Genomic DNA, 13,503 nt, shown 5'->3' with positions numbered 1-13,503 from the left:
TTAATGTAGATATACAAATTGAAGATCATATTCTAAACCTCATGCATTTTTGTTTTGGTGAATTGCTTATTTTAGGAGAAAAGGATATAAGATTTATTATCCATATGTTTTGAACAGAATGTTTGGAATTTCCAATCCTAATGATTTTCTCTAAACTTCCCCTTCATATTTATATTTAAATAAACGTGTCAAAGAACTGCTTTGCACTGACATTTGTCACAACCAAGGATGTATTTTAGAGGGATATTTCTGAACTGCCAGAAGCAAACCTCCTTTTGTAGATCTGCCCTGGTGACCTCAGCAACACAGATGAGATCAACATGCCATGGCTCCAGCGTGTTTTCATTCCCGTGCTTATACATCATCCAGTACTCTGATTTTCAAGGGTGCTTCACGCCTTGCCATCAGTGAGAGTCAAGGGTGCTCAGTTCCTGCAGAAAATAGGCACAAACATACAACAAAAGCATAATTAGCAGATGAGTCATTAATTCTCATTATTCCATGGCAGAATCAGAGCTGTTCCATCAGGGGGTAGCAGGTAGCTCTAACTGACTGTTAGCAATGTAAAATACATCCATCATAGTCACTTCGCTCCCTCGGGGAAGCATCAAGGAAAGAAAGACGAGGATGCTGGAGCAGATAAGCACTGTAAGGCCCTGATTCTGGAAAACACAGAAATACGGGCATTTCAGTCATGCTGACTTCAGCAGGCGGTGAAAAAAAGAATGGCCTTAGATACTCAGCATCAGCAAAATGCCAATTTATTAAGATAACAAGGCCTAAGGGAAAAAAATAAACACATTTCTTTAACTTATTACATGTATAATCTCCTGATGCCTTTTAGTTGTGACTGTGGTCTCACACCAGGCTTATAGTGTCGTAACCCTGTGGGTTTTAATGGAGCTGGTCCTCATTCACTGTGGGTGAGATCGGGGTTAGCCCACAAACTGAGCTCTGTGCCAATACCAGAGCTTTTACATATGGTTTCATAATCAGCTTTTTATTAATTTCTGCTTCAAGGTGCCTAGTTTAAAATAAGATGATTTTTCATTTTCTAGCCTGACACATCAAATATCAGAAGGGCAAGAGGTGGTTTTCTGCTTAATGCCTGGTACTGAGAGCCAAGGTCCAGCCCACACGCTGGGTCTGGGCATCTTCAAAGGCTTCCCAAATTTTTAGAAAATATTGTATCAAAAACATTGCTGTTGGTTAGGAGACACATTGACTGTGGCAGATCAAATTAAGCCCTGGTGTTACTTTGGCCCCATCAGTGGAATAATTCCGGGAATTACTTTAATCTGTTACCTTTGCTTTCATTTTCTATTAAATGTTGGTAAAAAAAGATCAATAGGGAAAAAGTGATGCACAGATAAAGCAAACACACAAGCAGAACTAAAAATAACCCGGTGAACTGCTCTCGCTGGACAATATAAATATTCCTTTCAGGTTAAAAATATTTCTTTGAGGATCCGGAGCCCTTAAAAACCAGAATAGATCTCGGACAATGACACTTCCTCACAACCAAGGGAGTAACGTGTTTTTGCCAGTAAAGGATATGCTCTGCTTTGCAGAGGAAACTCCTGTTGGCTAATTTCACCATGGAAACTCCAGGCCTCACTATAAAAAGACCAACTTATCTCCTGACAAATATCCTTATGATGGGAATAATAAAAACTAAGAGCGGATGGCGTTAATCCCAGGTAAGGGGGTAACTGTGGGCACAGAGCAGCCGCGGGGGGAGCTTGGCATGGGCTGGTCTGCACGAAAACCAGCGCTGAGCACCCAGCCATCTCCAAGTCAATAACAAAACCCAGGCTAAAATCAGCCTTAGCATCCCTCTGCCCAAATCCCCCATCCCAAAAGCGACCGACACATTTCCCTTCCACTTATGGAACAAACACAAATTGGCCAGATGTCAGAATAAGCCCCAGAGTTTTCAGCTTCAAAGGTATTTCTGGCCCAGAGCTTTCTCACATTGCTCCCTTGGTCAGTGACTCTCCGAGGCTGCTTTGTCTGAGGCGGTGGCAAAGCACTTGTGCAAGGGGACGAGCCGTGCGCTGGAGGTGTTTTGATTTCCTTGACCAGTCCACCGAGACCTTCAGGTTGCTGTTTGCTCCCGGCCCGGCTGCCTGCTTTGATGCATCTTTAACACAGACCTTTTCAACTCCCCCAAAGGAGCAAATATAGAAATACATAACATAAATATAATAATATTAATAATAATATTGGTAATATAATAACAAACAATAACACAGAAATATATAACATAAATAATCAAATAGTCTTGCTGATGATGGATTAAGAGGACCAATGTGGTCACTAGAATGTTTATTATGAATCCTTTTATAGATTTAATAGTTTCCAGGTTTAATTATGAGCTCTGTCTTGCTGTCTCTGTCAGACAGAGCAGTATTGAGGCACTGTGGGTGGCAGACCGATGGCTGATGGCTACACACACAGCTAAAAAAGAGCGCAGATAAGGGAAAGGCCAGTCTCAATAATCAGAAAGCAGACAAACTTGTGATAAAAGAGTAGCCAAAAATAACACACTGTCTTTTCCATGTAATCCCAACAACCACAGTGATTTATAGTACACCAAAGGCAGTTTTATACAGGTTTTATCTTTCTTCTCTAGAGCTAGAGAATTTACATTGGAAATATAGCCATGATTTTACTTTTCTATCACGCTAGATGCTGCCACAACATCTCTGGATGACCTGAAGAGTGACACTGCATGCGCTAATTGGTGTCCATCACCCCCCAGTGAAAGAACAGGCAGCATTTAGGAAGAGGGAGAACAGTAGTCCACAATGTCATGCACTACCAGGCAGAAAGATGCATTGTAGCTCTTGTTTTTATATTTCAGAAAATCCAGAAGAAAGGATGTGTTTTTCTTCTCTAAATTAAAAAACCCAAACAACCCCAAAGCAAAAAAAACAAATAATTTGCAAGTGTTCATGAGTGTTGAAAATCATTTTGGAAAGTGCTTTAGGCTAATTTTGTAAACCACAACAGAACTGTAGCGGGTGGAAACATCCTTTCATCTTATTTATTTCTCTCCATCTTTAAATGCTGGGTTTGTTAGGATAAGTTACTTTCAAATCTGCTCGGCACGACATATACTTTCTTGGTTATGAAGTGTCTGGCCACACAAGTACAGACACAGACATGCCCGATGTGCTTATGATCTTTCTGTCCCATATTAACATTGGGCCAAATTTGGCTTGGCTTTTCAGCCAAGCTTTTCACCTCCAATGGTGCAAAAATCAACAGGGCTGATTTTCCATACACCTGGGACTGTGTTTTTCTGTGCACCTGTAGCAAGATGGGTTAATTCATGCCAAAAATTGGGAGGGATGTGCTGTAATTTGCTGTATCCAGCATGAAGGCTGCTGGGCAGATGGTGTGATACGCAGGGTGTAGTACGGGCACTCAAGCTGGCTGAAGCACATGCGGGTTGGCGTCGTCTTCGAAAGATATTCAGTGAGCAACAGCACAGGTGAAACCCTGCTTCTGGCATCTTCAGGTTTTTAATCTCTGTGCCCTCTGATTGCAACCACCTCCCATGTCTTCTTCCCATGCCAAAGGACTACAAGTAGGGACCTCTAGTAGGGACTTGTATAGCTTTGAGGTCTCTGCTACTGTATTATTTTGCAACCCAAACTGGCTGGTGGGTTTAGAAACCCCAGACTTTCCCCTCCTCTCCTGGTCATCTTCCCTGCTTAGAGAATTTCTGGTAACTTCTGGGAATTTCTGGTGACTTCTGCAAGTGGCAGAGCGTGTGTGCCACAGAGACGAGCACCTCCAGAGGGAGCATTCGCCCCGTCTTAAAACACCACCTAAGCAAGGGGAGGAATCTCCTTTTGCAGTTTTAGCTGGTTGAAAGCAAGCTAAATGCATCCTACCTTAGCTTATAAGTGCCAATGGTTTCACTGGCTTTTCCATGCCAAAGCGTGTAGAATTGGGGGTGAGAAATAGTTCCTTCAATATTGTCAGAAGGTAAAGCAGTTCAGGAGGGACTGCAGATACCTGCATGCATTAACAGACGAGTGACAAGAGCGCAGTCCCTGCTCACCAGTGACAGATTTCTCACTGTATAACATATGAATTGAGTTTTGAGCAGTAACCAAGTCCTGAGGCGGAGTGTGAAACACTTGATATTTTGTTGTGTTGTGTAGCTGCTGAAGCACATACAGACTTGAGAACATTTGCAGGTCCAAGAGGCAGAGGAGTCCCTCCACAGGGGGTGTGGAGCTGCTCTGTACCATTTCTTGGCATTTCGGGGTGAGCTGCAGCTGGGCTGCAGACAGCCAGAGACCTGGGAGGTTACCAACAGGAGGGGCAGAGCAGTTCTGCAATATGTAAAAGTAATTCCTCCACAATTGGCACTTGTCTATATGTGGTGCTCACTTAGTCCCTCATACCAGTGACCCACTGTTAAATTTATAATGATGTCTTCCAGTGCCATAAAACATGACCTCCAGCTTCTCACTTTAGACTGAATTCTGTTCCGGGCATTTTGTACTTCACAGAAAAATGTGATTTGTTACACGTTTTTTCACAGTTTGGTCTCCAGTAAAAATATTGTTGATTTTGTTTCTTTATTTTTGTATGTTTATTTATGGGGAAAAAAGGAAGACAAGAGTTCTGAGTTCTGAGAACCGTCTGAGTTCTTCTGCAGTATGAAACGTTATTTAATAAGTAGTAGAAAGCAGGTGAGTTGGGATTCTGCAGCTGTCTCTTCAGCAAATTAGATTTAACTAGTGTAATGGCACGGGCATTCACTTCCAAACAAGGAGAAAGTTCAGTGTTATTCAGTGAACCATTTTTTGCTTTTCAATAATTGGGATCATGTGTCCAGCAGAACAAAAAACCCCAAGTTTTTATAGATTTTCCCGAAGTCCTAAGGAAATTGTGCTATGCTGTTAAATGTAACAGGGAAAATGTAAGCCTTTTGGACTGTTTTGTTATAAAAAAAGAGAAGAAACTTAAAAACGTGAAGACCCACAAATTTGGTGGTACAAAACTAGCTCAACATCACTGAACTGATTGATTAAACAAGAAAGACAGAAGATCCAAAGAAAGCCTTTTCCGATGTAGCATTTACATCTCTGCTAAACATTCACTTCTTCAGGGACGTCCACAAAGTGTGAGTCCATTTTAACTGTCAAATAGGTATGAAACAAATGTGTAAAACTGTCTGGAAGTACATAGCCTAAAACTGAGTAGTTGTGAGACCTCCCGGTCTTCCTTAACTTTGTCCCTTCCCTGCTGTCCGTCACCTCTTTGGCTCAGGCAAGAAGTTACCTGGGCGAGGAGGGGGAGAAGGGAATGACCAAACCCAAAGATGTCTCAGGCTACAGAGCAAGGAGGAATAGTTGTGGGGCTGGAGTCAGCACTAAGAGCTCTAGCTCCCACAGGGGCAGAGGAGGGGTGGGACGGCATGGGGGGTCCCCGTCACTTGTAGCTTCTACAGAAAAGGAGTGGGGCAGTGGCGGGATCTCTCTTCTTTCAAGGGGAGCCTGTGAGCCCCAGCTCTCCCCCTCTAAGAAGGGCAGTGCCACAACATGCCTTGCTGGGCTCAGTGACACTGCAGCACGCTCAGGAGCCCCTGGCACGCGATTCCCCTCTTTGCCAGACGACATCCTTTACTAGGAGACTTTCATGTGAGAGGTGGGGACCTGCGCAGGGCAGCATCACATCTCTTGTAAGAGCTCCACGAAGCTCTTCGGGAAAAATGCATTAAAACATCCCTGGGGTGCGGCCACAGAAACAATAGCACCCCGTCCCTTCCTTTTCCCATAATCTGCCCATCCATCGTCCTTCCTTGGTATCATAAAAAATGATAGGCCTTCCTTATGGCTTCTGATCATGTTTTATAGTTTAATAGGAAGTAATATCCTTCTTCTAACACAACCTGTTATAGCAGGCTTGTTCAAAAATACCAACTCCAGAAATGTTCTACAGAAATTATTATAAAAATTCTGTGGCTTCTTCAATTAGTTTTTAAAGAAAACCTGAAGTTCCGGTGCAGTGGGCACTTCCAGAGAATTTTGGAAAAAAAATTAAAATCATGATCTTGCAACTGAAAGTCAAAATGCTCACAGATATTCACAGAAGCCTCAGTTCTGCTTCCACAAATGGTGTGATTTCTCTGAACTTGGGTGGAAGCAGGCATGATAGCATAGTCCTTATAGCAGGGTTGGGCTGGGAACTATATAATTTAGGAAATTTAGTTAATTAACTTATGTTTTTGTAGAAACTGGTTCTGATCATGTTGACATTATTTTTAAATCCCATTCAAACGCATTAGAAAATACTGACTTCCCTGCAGATTGACCGCTTGTCCACTACCCGGACAACGTGAGTAAATTAAAACCTACTTTCCCATCAACCTAGATTACTTCTTTCTCGTCCATGCTGCATGCACCAATTTTCAAAACAAAGTGAATAAACTAGCATAAGCATTTAAGTGTGTTTCCACTGATTCCCATACTCAAATTAAACATGCAAATGAAAACATTAAAAGGAATGACTTATTCATGTTCTTAGGCAAAGCGTACATATTAAATTAACGTACGTGTATCAAAGAAGGCACTAAGTGCTGACTCGGAAAGCCTTGTGTAGGAAACTGTACTACAAACTGTTCATTTAATATTTTTTATTGCTTAATATGAAACTTCAGAAGACTGACTGTATTGATTCTATCTTAAATATTTGACAATATATACTCATTTAGAGCAACCTCCTCATTTCCAAATATATATTTAATGAAGCACATGCCATTTTAGGTAGACATTTAAAGTATAAGTTTCATCTCTTTAACATTTTAAAAGTATATGTCACATTAACAACCATACAGGGGAACAACTTCTTTGATGTAGCATGTCAGATGGGAAGTTATCAGTAACACAAAGCAGCTACAGAGGATTGCATATGCAAAGCTTCAGAAATACAGAAAAAAAAAAAATTAAGAATGACAGAGATTGGTTTTAATTTGTACCTTTTCTTTGAATGTTGTTTTTATTTGTTTGCTGCTCTGGTAGGAATAATATGTACGTGCATTTTTAGATCTCTTTATGCTACAAGAGGAGACTGGGGGAAAACAATCAGCCAGTGATGTTTTTTGTGAAGTGACTTCTTCTGTCTGCTAAAGAGGTGAAGGCTTAAGTGATCTGCAGTTCAAGCCTCAAAGTTCCTAGCAAGAAAAGGCGAAAGCATGTCAAGCTAACAAAACCAACAAATAGCTCAAGGACAGAGCTAGGAAGTATGGTTTCAGCACATTCAATTACTGGAAAGCTTTCACAGGAGGAAAATTGTCTTCAGTGGCTGGACTGCATTTGTATACGGAGTATCAAAGTGCTGGGGTTAAGGCTGGAACAGACCCAAGTTATGTCACCCTAGGTTAATACGTAGGAAACGCAAAATGGAATAAGTGAGGAAAAAGGTGAAAACCAGCATAGCCGAGATAGGAATCTGCAAAGCAAGGAGAAAACACAAAGTTATATTCACGAGATGGGTGGCCAGGTAAGCAAAAGGCAGTGGAACAACTTCGCTTGCTAGGGAATTGAGAGAGGTCGGGGCACAAGAGCTGACTGCTTGGACACTGTGTAATGAGCCCGTGCAGTGAGATGTAGGAGCAAAATCTTCTGGTGTAGGACCTACAACCAGGCATTTACAAGGCTGACAGAAACGTGGTGGGATGTCCCTTCTGACTGGAGTACAGGCATTGAGAGGAAGGCAGTATTCAGGACAGACGGACATAGAGGTAGGGGTGACAGAGAAGCACTGTACACTACTGATGTGGTAGCGTGTAAAGAAGCAGAAGCATGATACAATAAAATTAATCAAGGTCCATTGCCTTCTTGAAAAGCATTGTAAAACTACATGCTATTACAGCAGTAGCATAGATCCACTAAAGATCCTCTAGATAAAATCTGACTGTGGCTATGGAACAGTAGAATAGTATTAGAGAGTCAACAGGACCTGTGGGAGACCTCCTGTTCCTAGAGATAGATCAGAGCAGAATGATATCAATAATAAAACTGAGGCTATGGGTGATGACAGAGCTCAAATGTTCCTGAATCTGGACTGCTGACAGACCTTTTTTTCAACAAGATATTTGTTGATCCTGCAGGAGGTAGTGCTAATTTAGACATAGTGAGGATGTTACAGAAGAGGTGGCTATAGAAAATAGCCCCGATCAAGCAGATCATAGAGGATTTTGATTAAACTGAATGGAAAGATAAACAAATCTGCATTTTTCTGGGTTCTCATGTTTGGCTTTTTTTAATCTCAAAACAGTGAAGTCAACTGAACTGAGGAACTTGGGGACTTGACTGCAAAGGAGATTCCTGAAGTCAAAGATATATAATTGAGTCTGCATTTCGGGAAGGAGAAAAAACTCATGGAGAAGAACTCCAGACCCAACTGATGACAACACACCTTGAAAAGGATACGAGTAGTAGGCAAAGGCCCCGCAAGAAACCGAAAAAAGGGGCTGACTAGCATGGAAAATTGCATCTTGCAGGTCAGAATGTGTGGGGAGAAAGTGAGATCTGCCAAAAGCTGGGCTGTGTTAGACGTTGCAAAGGAAATTAAAAACACTTTGTAAAATGTTCTTTAACCATATAAACAAATAGAGTGCAAAAAAGAGGAATTTGAGGCTGCTATGCAGTAAAGATTGGGGGTGGGGGTTAAAGATAACCTAAGCATGGGCCAAAAACTAAATTAAAACTTTGCTTCAGTTTTTAGTAAGCATGGTGACATGTGTGGCAAAGACAGCATGACTCATGGGAATGAGAGAGCATCTGGAGCAGAAACAAAAATCTAAGGGCTTAATATTTTCAGACAAAGGCGGCAGTCACATCTTTACCTAAACCCCTGAAAATACCAAGACAGGAACCCACCAAAACATAAATTGCTATGTTAACTCAGGAATGGATGCTGGGAGAAGAAAAAGAGAAGCTTCTATATTCTAGGAAGCATGAAAATTTTGATCTAGCTAAATACCAACTGTTAGTTTGATTTCAACAGTCAGCAGAGGTAGACAAAAGAGAGTATAGTTTAGCACAGCTTAATCCAAGGTAGGTCACACAATACTACCCTGCTATGTTTCTCTGATAAGCTTAACTGATGCTTAGCAGGGAAAATGTCCAATTTTTTTCTCATTTTCAGCAAAGTATTTCATATGATGTTACTTTAGAAACAACTACATGAGGAACATATCCAAGGCAGGTGAAGAATTGGCTAAAATGGAAACGGTAGCTAAATAAATTACTGGGGTAGAAGACAACTATCTAGGGAGCTACTAAAAAGCTGATCTTGGAATCAACTTACTATTTTTATTAGTGAGCTTGACATAAGAAGCATGCCAATGCTAATGACATTTGTCACTTACAAAGACAGAATAATGAGAATACAGTTCTGAAAAACCTGAAGGGCTTTGAGAATTAGAAGAATAAGAAAAGGACGGACTTTTAAGGACAGGGTCATGCATTAAGATTTTTTTTTGGTTTTGCTATAAGCTTGGAATTAATCTGTTGACAGGCAAAAGACATGAGAGGATTAGCTGACCACTGGTACCTTTAAGTATGGTGAAGAAAAAGGTAAACTTGGTGTTTGCAACCTTAGGTTTCCTTTATAGTAGTGCAAAGAACTAGAACACTGTGCATGATCTGTGTGTGGGACTTACCTTAAACTTAGACAACAAAGGTTGAATGTCTGAAGTTAGGTTATATGAACCTTCCTGAGAAATATTTTGCATGAAAGCCCTTCTTTAAGCTGTATTTCGTCCTGTGTGGTGCTGCTGACTTTTGCTTGAAGCAGTTCATGGGAGGTAAGCAAGGCTATAGAAGTCAGACACCTAAAGTTTCAATTATTTTTGAAAGGACCGTGTCTCAACCCTGTCTTTGAAACGCTTTTGCAGTCTGCCTTTTGAAACTGGTGGTGGTGGTGACCTCAGCCCCAGCAAAGTGTTGCTGTGGGTGGAGGCCTTCCTACAATAATGCTTACTAGGTAAGTATGATTGCACTGATTCATGCCATGAATAGCTGCCGAATATTCTGCAAACACTTAGAGTTACATCACAAGAAGTCCCAAGGTTTGGGGTCATATTTTTATGCAGTCAGTGACCCCTACTGATCGCTGGATTGCAAAGATGAAAGTGCTGGACTCAGCTGGAAGTCCAAGGAGGTGCATTGGACACACAGCACAGAGGCTCTCAGATACATCCCAGGCAGTTGTCTCCGGAGGGATCAGTCCTGCCTCCAAGCTGACATGCAGAAACGCAATACAAGACTGTGACTTATCAATAACTGCTGGGCATTATTGATGGCTGAAGTTAAGCCTAAATTTGCTATTTGCTATTTTGTTGACTTTTTAATTTTCCGCTCAGACGTGTGTATAACACTGACGCAAAATTCCAGCAAAACTGTCTTTCTGCTCTCAGTTTTGTTTTATTTTTCTACTTTGTGCATTTGTCACCCAAGCCCAAGCTGTTGCTAGGAGACAAAATGTGTTTCAGTAGCATAACCCAATTACCCATGGCTGTAGTTCCCATATTCATTTAGAAAGCTGAAGTGAAATATTATTTTCCTGTTCCTGCCATGATTAGCAGGAGTTATCCATCTGCCTGTTAGAAGTGAGTATAAACACACACACTTACGCATGCTGTACAGACCTTTGTGCTGTACAGGTCTTCACGGTTCATGCTCAGGTATGGAAACAGTGACTTCCCTTGCCATTAGGGTCATTTCTGTTGATAGAAGAGGGTGAAAATAACTCCAGAGCATGAAAAAAGAGGTTCTTTATTTTGCATCCTCTTTCCCTTGGTTTATTGCTTTTTCCTAAGAAAACCAAGGTAAAGAGGATGCAAAATGGGGGTGCCACCAGCCTTCCTCATCCCATGCAATAGGGCCCACTGGGTGCTGGGAGGTCAGTTCGGGTTGCAGGAAAAAGTGGGGTGCATCACCCTCCTCTGCCATCAGCAAAGATTTGGGAGCTACCTAGAGGAAAAGTCTGGGCACTATTGCACAAAAAATTTAGTTTCCAGGAGTAGGTTTATGCATGAGGAGCAAATCCCCAGGACCCTCCAATGGAAAGCAATAAGTTGCTGACTGCAAGTCAGCCACAGCTACTAGACTGCAAAGATGGAAAAACTGTTCAGCATATACCACAGAGTCTTGGGAAATAAAGTCATCCTGGACCAAATCCCCGGGCACAGTGAAAATCCCTTGTAAAGACAGCTTTGAGAAGAGTTTGGATTTCCATTGCGGTGATATGGTTTTCTCTCCGAGCACCTGCCTACGTGATTAGGTGATAAATTCTGCCTTACGATCACTCATCAGGCCAAGTAAGACCAACAGGGGCAATTAAATGCTGGAGGAAAAGACAAGGATCACTAATCAACTTGCAAATCATCTAATCAAACTGTGCTGTTCACATCCCACTGTTCCAGTGGATTTATAACTATAATTATCCTATTTTAATTTTTTTCCCAATCAATTTTACATGAGTATTTATTTTTGTGCACTAAACATATTGTTCTCCATAGACTCGAGGAGTTTTTTATAGTCATGCTTCTTAAACAGCCACCTTGCATGGCAACTCTTAACCTTGACACATATACAGAGACAAAAAACATTTCTAGGGTATTGCTTTTGGCTAAAGTGCAGCATTTTATGGTGTATATATATGTTTTGCTTATATGTATTTTACTTTTCATTAGGGATTTTGTAAAAAATCTGAATATTAGTAGATGATTTAGCTGTACTATAAAAGATTGCAGGTTAAAAGATACACTGTAAAAGATTGCATACATTTTTTAGAATGCTTTGATTCTCAGAACAACTAAAATCCTCACATATTCAGTGGTTTAGTTAGACCCTGTTGTGAGCCTTGCCTTTTCACATCAGCTAGACCTAATATATTACATACTGCAAGAAGAGTGTTAATGAGAAGGAGACCATTAGCATATACTTAGGTTACCTAATATTTTACATTTTAAAGGTTTTTAAAGGAACTTTTGGAAGAGCTCTTTCTTTTCCATATGGGACACCTCCAACAGCAGTCCAGCAGTTAATATGAGGCCTCTCTAAGACTTCTGAAAAATCTCTTTTGACCTGGCGATGTTGAAAAAAGCCAAGGATTCTTTCCTTTTTTGTGTTCCCCAGGTCAGAGCCCCTCTATGTCTCAGGAGATGTGGTTTCAGGTGGATCCTGCCAGGTGGAACAGAAAAAGTGGAGCCCCTTCCTTGTCACTTCCACTCCCCAAATGTAGAGAGCATATTGGAAAGGCACTGCAGCAAAAGCCAGGCAGCTATAGGTTCAGGCATATACATCTGCTAACTGGCTTTAATAGCATCATGCCTTAATGACTTTCGATAGGATCTTGCAGATTACATGAGCTGTTGAATCCTGGCATGAGTTTTGTTAGGTAAGCACTGAAATTCTTGGCAAGAAATTCAGAAGCTTCACAGTCAAAAAAGGGGACAGAAGCCACTGAGTTAATGAATTATCCACGTAGGAAAACGTAGTCCTATTCATTGAACTGAGCCAATGTGCTACAGACAAAAATAAAATGAAACAATTATTTCTATATGTAAAACTCATCCAAAACAATATTAATGACAGAACGGTTATCAGGATTGCATGGTGTGTAAAGCCAGGGAAAATTTTAGTCGTTCTAATCACAAAGCTTTGGAGCAAAGAAAGGGATCTATTTTCCACAGCTATAAATGAATCTTTACCTTTATGCTGTACTGTTCAACCTGCTATGACAAATCCCACCATGAAAACCCTTTTATTGACCTAAGAATTTCAGTCCCCAGCCATAGCTTTCTCCATTGCAATAAGAAGCAAAGCAGGGCTCATCACAGCAAATATATGACACTCAGGAAATTAGAGAGCTTTAGTAAAAAGAAAATAAATCCCACCTTTTAAATCAAGAAGCTTTTGTGACCATTTATGTTTTCCATATGTGGTGATACTGTATGCTGAGCCAAGAACATCCTTACATCCGCAGTCTTAAAGCTTAGAGGTAGCTGTAACATATCAAGCACAGCTCCATGTTGCTACTGGAATAAAAGACTTCACCAAGCTGCCAAGAATAAAAATAAAACAAGCCCCCTCTCTAAAATGTATTCCTATATTTCAAATGGTAGCAAAAGATGACAAATAGCTGGCAAAAGCAGCAATTCATTGGATCAATAGATAAACTACCCAAATTCCAGAAGAAGCCTTGAGAATGGCATTATTGAAAAATAAAGCACAGCCACTGAGGCAGCTCCTGCAGTCAATCATACCACACATTTAAGGCAATTCTGCTCCTGCTGGGTTCAGGGAAAGTTGACCAGAAAGAAAAAAATCCCTGCAAGACGTACAAAAGAGCAGCCTCTGCAAGCCTGGCTTCAGGGCTTGACTGGGGGTTAATCCAGATCAGTGCTAGTGGACCAGAACTTTCTGGCTGGGCTCCTCTGTTGCAGTTTTACAAGCAGTAAATTCA

General features: G+C 41.1%; 1 long non-coding RNA gene across 1 annotated transcript; it reads right to left on the bottom strand.

Annotated features, from left to right (window-relative positions):
- Positions 1 to 207: 207 nt before the first annotated feature.
- Positions 208 to 13,011, bottom strand: LOC128151728 (uncharacterized). Its single transcript, XR_008238458.1, has 2 exons — positions 12,935 to 13,011; positions 208 to 431 (listed from the first exon to the last, which is right to left on the bottom strand). It is a non-coding gene; the product is annotated as an uncharacterized LOC128151728 (long non-coding RNA).
- Between the last annotated feature and the right edge of the window lie 492 nt (positions 13,012 to 13,503).

This window comes from Harpia harpyja, chromosome 15, assembly GCF_026419915.1.
Source record: "Harpia harpyja isolate bHarHar1 chromosome 15, bHarHar1 primary haplotype, whole genome shotgun sequence".
Classification (NCBI taxonomy): domain Eukaryota; kingdom Metazoa; phylum Chordata; class Aves; order Accipitriformes; family Accipitridae; genus Harpia; species Harpia harpyja.
The sequence above is the reverse complement of the archived record's forward strand: the minus strand, read 5'-3'. Positions and strand labels throughout refer to the sequence as shown.